This window comes from Aphelocoma coerulescens (assembly GCF_041296385.1).
Source record: "Aphelocoma coerulescens isolate FSJ_1873_10779 chromosome W unlocalized genomic scaffold, UR_Acoe_1.0 ChrW_unloc_scaf_5, whole genome shotgun sequence".
Taxonomy (NCBI): domain Eukaryota; kingdom Metazoa; phylum Chordata; class Aves; order Passeriformes; family Corvidae; genus Aphelocoma; species Aphelocoma coerulescens.
The window spans coordinates 1,233,346-1,243,257 of NW_027184084.1; positions in this window are offsets into that span (position 1 = coordinate 1,233,346).

The window sequence follows — 9,912 nt, forward strand, 5'->3', positions numbered from 1 at the left end:
AAGCCGAATTTCTCTAGAGGTACGCTGATCCCCTTCTCCTCCCCGGGACCGGGAGGTCCGACGTGACTGAGAAATGGCGACGCTGTGGTAATGGTCTGGAAAGGTGTGTTCAGCATATTGCACACCTCCATTCCTGAAAACTCAGTTCAGGAATTATTAGATTGGGCTACCTTAAAAGGGATTTCCATGGACAGAGATACTGCCCTGGACTTTGCCTTATGGCAGGAACTTGGCTATGCTGTCCGGCACGAACTCCCGTTTGGGAACCCATCAGTGTTAAAATTATGCCAGACCTGGTGTTTGTTATTTTTTCTGCTGACCGACCTCGACTGTGGCAGCATAGCTGGCTCGCCTATTTCGGTGATGAGTGACAGAGGAATGTCCGAAGGGGACCCTGCTGACCGGGCTTCCAGAGCAAATGATGGTGGATCCGGAAAAAAAACCCCAGCTGCACAGGCAGAGCCTGCGCCGCGTCACTCTGCACAGTCACAGGACTCCGCGGCCCCCAGGGACCCCGTGCCGGCAGAGGTGGGGGTGTCGGGGCAGCGAGAGGGCGTGCAGTCTGACTTGCCGCTCAGCTCGGCAGCGGCCACGGCTTATCCAGGGCTGCGAATTAGTGGCTTAGCGAATTGGACCCCTGTGGCAGCTCCTAGCCCATTTGCATTTGCACCAACAGAGCCAAAATCGCCCGGATGTCCCTTCTTAGCCGGCGTAGCGCCGGGCGTGACTGCATCGAGACTGCCTGGGTGTGGTCCGCTGCCCTCCTTGGCGCTGGACTGTTCTGCATCGCTGCAGAACCGAGCCATCAACCTTTTAATACAGCATCTGCCTTTGCTGACAGAGTTACCGAACATATCCCGGCAGCTGGGAAAATTGCTCAGCCTGCAAAAACAGCTGCTGCAGATAACAGAGGCACCCTACCATGCTGGGTCCACCGGGCCCGCGCCGCCAGCACCGCCCGCGCCGCCCACGGGAGCCGCGGCTCCAAACCAAGGAGCGGCGCGGCCAGCGGCAAACCCAGAAGTAGTGCTGCCGTGGGAAAACCCGAACGCGGTCGGGGAGCAAGCGACGAGCGTGGCGCCGGGTGCGGCTGCAGCGCAAGGACCAGTGACGGTGCCGAACGCTGCCGCAGAGACAGAGATGAGCGTGGCACCTGGCACGGCTGTAGCCCCAGAGACGGTGGAAGCAGCTTCAGTACCGGTTCGGTCGGGACTGGCCGAGATGGCATCCCATAAAGAAGCTGCTGTTCAAACTGTAGCGCAGCCAACTGCAGTCTGTGCTGTCTGTTCTGGCTCTAGCAAACTTAGCCAAAGTGCCCCTCTCTGTCCATCTCTGTTCGCTCCCAGGGTCTCTGAGTTGCCTTTGGCTGATGACTCATCGTCAGGCAGTGAGGCAGATGAGGTGCTGGCCCCAGGTCATCAGGCGGCTGTAGCCACACGGCAAAGGAAAAGGCTGTGCTGGTCTCGCCCCTGGGCCTTTCAGGACTGCACGGTAACAGTGCGTCCGACCCACTACAGTCGCTTCTTAGAGTCAGTTAAAATGCGAGCATTGGAGGAGGGTGACTGGAGGTTATTGGAAACACTTGTAATGCCAAATAGATTTGAGGATTCTGGGGGTAATCGGGAAGCTGTTACGCTCCATCCACAGGCTGTGCCAGAAGTTCAGGATGGTAGTGACTCCCCAAAAGGGGAGATACAAGCTTTCCCGGTGAATAAGGCTCTCCCAAATTCTGGCGAGAGTGATAAGCATGAGGTAATTGCTTGGAAGGTTGCCCAGGGCCTGCAATCCAAGGTGGCACAATATGGGCTAGGTTCTGCTGAGGTTATGCAGATAATAAGGGTGATAAATACAGATTTACTTGCTCCATTTGATATCAGACACTTAGGTCAAATTCTATTTCAACCTGTACAATTTACAGTTTTTGAGAAAACCTGGAGAAAGCTGGCCGGCAAGACTGCATTAGCAAATCTGCAGCTCCCTGCTGCCGATCCTAGACAGACAGCAGGAGTGGATGCTTTGATGGGGACTGGTCCCTTCTCTGATCTCAGTCTACAGGGTGCTTTGTCCTCTAGTGTCCTGCAGCAAGCTCAACAGGTCGGCATGGCTGCCCTGTTGAAAACCATAAAGCTGTCTGCGCCTAGAAAGCGATATACTGAAATAGTTCAAGGCAAATCAGAGTCATTCCTCTCTTTTGTAGAGAAAGTCGCTGCTTCTCTCGAGAAGCAGGTTGAGGATGACGGGTTAAGACAGATGTTGTTAAGGCAGTTAGTGAGAGATAACGCAAACGAAGAGTGCAGAAAAATCATAGATGCCTTACCAGAGGATCCTGAGGTAACAGACATGGTCGAAGCCTGTGCTAAGGTGGGATCTGGGAACCAGAAAAGGTCTGCTTTGGCTGTGTTCCTGTAGCCTGTTCACGCATCTTCTGGTCGTGAACCAAAGCAACTAAAACAGGCGAAAAAAACAGAAGCGGCCTAAGCCGAGACAAAAAGAGAACACACCGATCCCCCAGTGCAAGAGGTGTGGCAGGCCAGAGCATTGCTCGGACTATTGTAGATCCCTGACTCATGCCAATGGTCGGCCGGTGTGGGAAACTTCCGTCGGGGCGCAAGGAGGGGGAATTGCTCTCCGATGCAGTCACTCCCCAAGAGAGTGGCACAGGTACAGGCACAGGCCTACCCAGCCACCCTAGAGATGGCACCCAGGGATCAGACGGGTTTGACGTCCACACCGCAGCCGCAGTCTTCTTAGACTCTAGCGGTATTTATAAGGTTCCCTTGGATGCATATGGACCCTTAGCCCAGGGATCCAGTGCGATGCTGGTGGGAAAACCTGATGTTGCCCATCAAGGAATCTTAGTGCACTCAGGAGTTATTGACGCTGACTTTAAAGGTCAGATTTGTGCTATGGTCTCCACACAAAAACGCCCTGTCACTATTCCTGAAAAGACCTGCCTTGCTAAATTAGTGCCATTTAAGTCTTGTGTCCCCAGGATAGAACAACCAACTCACAAAGATAACGGCAGTGGATCTACGGGACTTGTGCAGGCCTTCTGGACTGCAGACATCTCTGACCAAAGGCCACAGATGACATGTACCCTGATCCTGCTGAACGCCCGTACACCCCGGACTCAGCTTCGAGGTTTGATTGATACGGGTGCTGATGTAACTATCATCTCCTTCTCTGCATGGCCTCCCTCATGGCCTTTAGCCCCTGTGGGATGGGCCATCGCAGGAGTAGGAGGAACCACACAGAGGTATTTAAGCAAACGGCCTGTGGTGGTGAAGGACTCAGAGGGGCACACAGCTACAATTAGGCCTTATGTTGCTACCACTTCCCTTAACCTTTGGGGATGGGACTTATTGGCAGCTTGGGGCGTATGGACTGGGACAAATTTTTAGCAGGGGTCACTGTGCGTAAGGGCGCACAGTGTCCTACACTGCCTTTGTGGTGGTTCATTAACACACCATTCCGAGTCAGATTCTGCTTAGTTAGTTTAATTAAGGGCTGTTATCATGGCTTTTCAACGATTCTCACAGGAACCTTTGAATTTGGTCACTGAAGACGACCAGAAAAAGCTCGTATACAATTAATCACCTTACAGTACCACAAAATTCAAATAATCCTGTTATTCTGAATCATTTTCTCTCATTGCAGTCTGCAGGCGAGACAACTGCCCCAGGCGAAAGTCTGGGTGCGGAATTTACTCACTAACCAGTGGGAAGGCCCTCATGAGCTTATCGTTTGGGGTCGTGGGTATGCTTGCGTTTCCACAGATACTGGGGTACGGTGGCTACCTTCAAAATGCGTTCGCCCTGACCTACGGCACCAGAGGCAGAACATGCAACCTCCAAATGATGACCAGAACGCCAACCATCAAAATGGCAACCAGAATGTAGATCATTAGCCTAATGACTCTTCTGATGATGACCAAGATGTCAACCATCAGGCAGATGGTCCTTCTACAAGCAGAGACTGGGATGGTCCTTCCATAAGCAGAGAGTGAACTTTAAATTTCTTGTTATGGAGTCAGATAATTAAAGCCTTAAGGACATATTTAGAATTAATAACTGATGTAGATTTTTATTTAGGATTAATAGTAGAGTTGTTATCTTATAAAACAAAAAGGGGGAATTGTAGATACAAAAATGCTTCTAGCAAGGATTTTCTTGCTATTTTTTAAGTCCGTGAGAGACTTTTCTCTCTCACAGAAGAGGTAGCAGAGTATGTAAACAACCAAGCCACCTGCAACCTTGAAAAGTCTTGTTTATGGTATAGTAGAAAAATATTTTGACAATGGATGTTTTAGGATTTTAGCCAATCACCCCAAGGGGTGGCTGATCCTTTGTCCAATTAGACTATGAAGAAAAAAGTCTATAAAAGAGTTTGTAAAGTAATGAAATAAATCAATCTTGCTGCACAATTCCTGCCTGCTGGATCTTCTTTCCTCGTCCTCCCTATGACTGTGGGACATGGTGATATACCCTAGGGCCCAGGCCTGCGGTAATATCCCCCTTTTACACTAAGAGATCTTTTGTGCAAAATCTGAAGACAGAGCCCTCAACTGAGTATGGGGTGCTTTTCACCTAGGCGTGTGCAGTTTGCAGGAAATTCGAGTCTTGCGGTTCTAGGAACCGCTCGCCCTTTTCGGGGTGTCAGGCTAGGTGCAGCTGGAGCGAAACGTCCTTCCCCTATTACAGGCTACACACAGCCTTGCAACCCCTTCTGTCTGTCAGAGATCCTGTCCGTGACGCCAATTTAATGTCACGATCCGCTAATACAAGCGAGGGTCGTGATGGTTCGTTTATTGATCTCAGAGTGCAAAAGGACACAAGGGATTTTAGTTTTAATCAGAACAGTGCACCTTTATTAAGTGCCCACAACATGGTAATGCGATAGAGGAGAGAAAGAGAGAGAGAGATAAAGAAAAACAAAGTGAAAGAGTAGAAAGGAAGAAAGGAGGGGTGATAGCTACCAACGGATGAGATGAAGTCCTCGTGGTCTTCTGCCAATAGATTCGTCTTCTTTCCGTGGGGAGATCTCGTCTCAGTTATTTTAGAAAGTCCCTTTATAGTCCTTTACAGAAGTGAGGGGCAACTGGCCAAGAAGTGGGGAAATCTACAGCCATTGTTTTGAGGCCTGTTGCTTTGGGAAACGGGTACAGGACATGTGTACAGGACAGGTAATTCCTTTTCACTTCAGCGCAGTCCTTCCTGCCTGGGCAGCAAGAATGGCGCAGTCCACTGTGACCTGCACTAATTTTCCTCAGGAATGCATACCAGTTCCCAGCGGGCGCACCTGCAGGCAACACTTGGCAGACATCCCACCTCAGCCAGGCCAGGACTCCTGTGTTCAGTCTCTGTCCTTGGCGATGATCATGAGACAGATGACGGATCTTCGGACCATCTCTTACACCCCGGTTATTCTGCTAGTGAAGTTTTCCTGTTCTTCCCTCTTTATTCCATCATAAGGGCCCTCTGGCAAATCTAGCTGTACCTTCAGGACTAGAATAGTAAAAACTTTCTTTTTTGGCAAGGAGCAGGGAGAGACATAGCTGTCTGAAGTACTCGCTTCTAATCTTGTAAAAGCTGGGCATCATTGTTAAATATAGGATATTTAAATATAGAAATATTTGTGAGCTACTTTTGTAGGGATTTTCATCTGCCCCTAACAATGGGAGCAGTTTGGGAGGTGTAGGATAAGTTATGAGATGCAGGTAATTAAGCTATGAAGCATCACGGAATCACAGAATATCCTGAGTTGGAAGGGACCAACAAGGATCATTGAAGTCAAATTCCTGGCCCTGAACAGGACACCCCAAGAGTCACACCATGTACCTGGGAGTATTGTCCAAACACTTCTTGAACTCTGTCAGGCTTGGTGCTGTGACCACTGCCCTGGGGAGCCTGTTCCAGTGCCCAACCACTCTCTGGGTGAAGAACCTTTTTCTCATATCCAACCTGAACCTCCCCTGACACAACTTCAGGCCATTCCCTTGGGTCCTGTCACTGGTCACCACAGAGAAGAGATCTATACCTGCCCCTCCACTTCCCCTCATGAGGATGTTGAAGACCGCAATGAGGTCCCCCTTCAGTCTCCTCCAGGCTGAACAGATCAAGTGCCCTCAGCTGCTCCTCATACAGCTTCCCCTCAAGGCTCTTCACCATCCTTGTTGCTCTCCTTTGGATGCTCTCTAATAGCTTAATGTCTTTCTTATATTGTGGCACCCAAAATTTCCCCCAGGACTCAAGGTGAGGCCACATCAGTGCAGAGCAGGACAATCCCCTTGTTTGACTGGCTGGTGATTCTGTTCCTGATGCACCCCAGGACATGGTTGTCCCTCCTGGATGCCAGAGCACACTGTTGACTCATAATCAACTTCCCATTGACCAGGACTCTCAGGTCCCTTTCTGCGGTGCTGCTTTCTAGCCTCTTGTTCCCTAGTCTATAAATAAAACCAGGGTTGCCCCATCCCAGGTGGAGAATCTGGCACTTGCCTTTGTTAAACTTCATATGGTTGGTGATTGCCCAGCCCTCTAATTTGCTGAGGTCTCTCTGCAGGGCCTCTACCCTCGAGGGAGTCAACCGCTCCTCCCAATTTAGTATCATCAGCAAACTTACTCTGTATTCCTTCCAGTCCTGTGTCCAAGTCATTTATGAAGATGTTGAAGAGCACAGGGCCTTAGATGGATCCCTGCGGAACCCCAGCAGTGACTGATCACCAGTCAGATGTCACCCCCATCACAGATTCATAAAAATTATCTTGTGTTTGTGTCCTGGTTTCAGCTGGGACAGGGTTCATTTTCTTCTTAGTAGCTGGTACAGTGCAGTGTTTTGGATTCAGTATGAGAATAATGTTGATAACACATGGATGTTTTGACTGTTGCTCAGCAGTGATCACCCCGAGTCAAGAAATTTGCAGTGTCTCCTGCTGTGACAGCGAGCAGGTGCACAAGAAGCCAGGAGGGAGCACAGCCAGGAGAGCTGACCCAAACTAGCCAGAGGGATATTCCACACCATAGAACATCATGCTCAGTATATAAACTAGGGGAGTCACCCAGAAGGGGGCCAATGGCTGTTCAGGGATGGGCTGGGCTTCAGTCAGTACATGGTGAGCAAACGTGCAGTTGTTTTTCTAGGGTTTAATTACTCTTTATCTTTTTTTTTTTTTTTTTTTTTTTTTTAGCTTTATTTCAATTCTTAAACTGTTTTTATCTCAACCCATGGGTTTTATCTTTTTCCAATTCTCCTCCCCATCCCACCAGAGTGAGCGAGTGGATGTGTGGTACTTAGTTACTGGCTGTAGTTAAACCATGACAGGTAGAGAATGGCATAAAAGAAAATGTAAAGAGAAATTTTCTAGGCCACATTAGAAGACCTGAGAAAAGGTCTGTGGAAAAAACCCCCAGAAACAGCTGACTTGAAAACAAAACAAATGTAAATTAATTGATCACATTTCATCCTTTTTTAGGAGATAGTTGTCTGAATTTACATGTGCCTGATGTTACTTATCAAAGAATTCATCTGGAGTGAAAAGAGGGAGAGGACAAACATGAAGGGCTTTGCACAGTGCTTCCTTTTCTGTGGAGGGTGGGAGAGCAGAAAGGAGAATACACCAGAATATGTAGGGAGAAAGGATAAATAAAAAGCGAAAAACCTCAGCAGGAGAGAGGCGGTATAGCAAGCGTAGGAAGACTGAAAGAGTGTATAGTTTCAGTCCAGATATAAATTAACACAAAAAAACCTATGAAACAATATTTCACTCAAGAAATATTTTTCATAATAAAGCTGTCTCCCCTGGAGACATGAACCTGGAAATCATTATGACATGAGAACTATAGGGAAGAGACAATATTGTGACACAAAGCTTGTCCTCAACTCTGTGCTGCTCTTGCTGTCTCCCTCTCTCTCGTGCTCTCTTGTATTCTGCCTCTCTCTCCCCTTCACATGCTCCCATGCCACTCTCATGCTAGTTTTCTTGCTCTCTCACTTTCTTGCTCTCTCAGTTTCTCTGACACTTTATCTCTTGCTTTCTCTCCATCTCATGCCTTTTCTCCAGCACCGTCTCACTTCATCTTTCTTTTGCTCCCATTCTCCTCTCACTCTCACTTCCTCTCAGCCTTTCCCTTGCTGTCAGTTGTTGGGGAAGATGAAACAGGAAAGCCTTATAAATATGATTGCCTAACAAAAGATTTTGGGAATATGAAAACTATAAGCGACATCGAAATGAAGGCCATCTTTGAGATATAGAGTCTTAGTTACTGAACAACTAGAAAACAATGGTATAGCCGGCTGAAGGTAATCCCCTCTTGATTGAACAATACCCTCTGCTTGCAGACAGGTCCAAGGGTCAGAGCAGACCCTACTAGCTCAGCAGAAGGGGTCCAAGGAGTAGTTTTTAGAAGTTAAAATGTAACACTCTATGGTAATGTAATAACTCTTATAGGCTGTATGTAAATGCTATAGGATTTGTACCTTGTATTAGATTGGCTAGTGAGAATTAGAATATTCACTACAGAAGATGATTTATTGTATTGTAACAAGGACCTCGCTCTCTTAGTAATGCTCTTCTCCTCTTAGTAACGCTCTTAGTAACTCTCTTAGTAGCTCTCTTAGTAATGCTCTTCTCCTCTTAGTAGCTCTCTTAGTAACTCTCTTGCTCTTCTTCTTCCTCTTAATTCAGCTCTCCTCTTAGTTTGTCTCTCTTGCTCTTTACACTCTTAGCTCTCAGCCTCTTGCTCTAGTGCTCTTGATTCATCTCTCTCTCTCCTACACCTTGGGCCTGCTTGGAGCTGCAGCTGGCAGCTCTAAGCAGTGCCCCTGTACCCACGCCCTTTGCAATAAACTGCATGCTCCAAAGACCTGCTTATAGAGATCTCTCGTCTCCATCCGTCCATCCCCGCCGGGCCCGACCGAACCCTCACCATCATCGCCATCAATTTCGACAAACTGGCGCCCAAACGTGAGTGAAGGCCCGATTCAGCTTCTTCCACCTGTGAGAGACTTCGCCATGGACGGTAACTAAAAGACCAGTTATAGCCACCTGGAACGTGTCGTGAGCACGGCATACCGTTGCTGCGCAGCGTAAAAGCCGGAGCTCTATAACTCTGCCGAGGCAGCCCTCGAGCACGGGGAGCCGTTACTACGTAGCGATCACCTGGAGCTCTCGGAGGGAGGAAATTGCCTGGCAGTCCTCGAGCACAGACGGCCACTGCTGCGCAGCGGTTACCTGGAGCTCTTTGAGGAAGTTTGCCGTGGTACCCCTCGAGCACGGACACGCTGCTAAGCAGTGCAGACCGGAGCTCTTAGGAGGGATCCAGCCGCGCGCCCGAGCACAGGCGGGTATTGCTCAGCACCGCCCGCACTGGAGCTCTGAGTGGAGACACCTGCGAGGTCCCGAGCACGGAAAGCCGTTGCCAAGCGACGCCTGAAACCGGAGCTCTGAGGAGGGACCCGACAGCAGCGTCCTGAGCGCCGTGTGGAGAGCCTGGCCAGCCCCCCACGACGGACTTCTGATTAAGGACCCTGCCCCCTGCGACATCTAGGTGAGTATCATACTGGTCAATAATGGGACAAACTCACTCTGCCCATGACAGACATCTCTATAAGCAACTTAAGTACTTACTAAGCTCCGGTCCAAGTCAATTACCTAAACAGGAGCTAAAAAACCTCTTAGAATGGACTCTGATTAATTTCCCAAATGCTGACCGTTCAGCCGTCTTTACAAGAGACTTCTGGGACACAGTTGGGGTTAAACTCTTTAATAATATCTCCCGCCGGGATATGGCTGCCGCGGAGCTGGTCCCGGCTTGCAGAGCGCTCGTGGAGCTGTTTGCTGCGAAGGCGCCGCCCGCAGCAATCACCCCGCCGGGTCCCGCTCCTGCTGCGAGCCCGCCCCTCACCGCTGCGAGC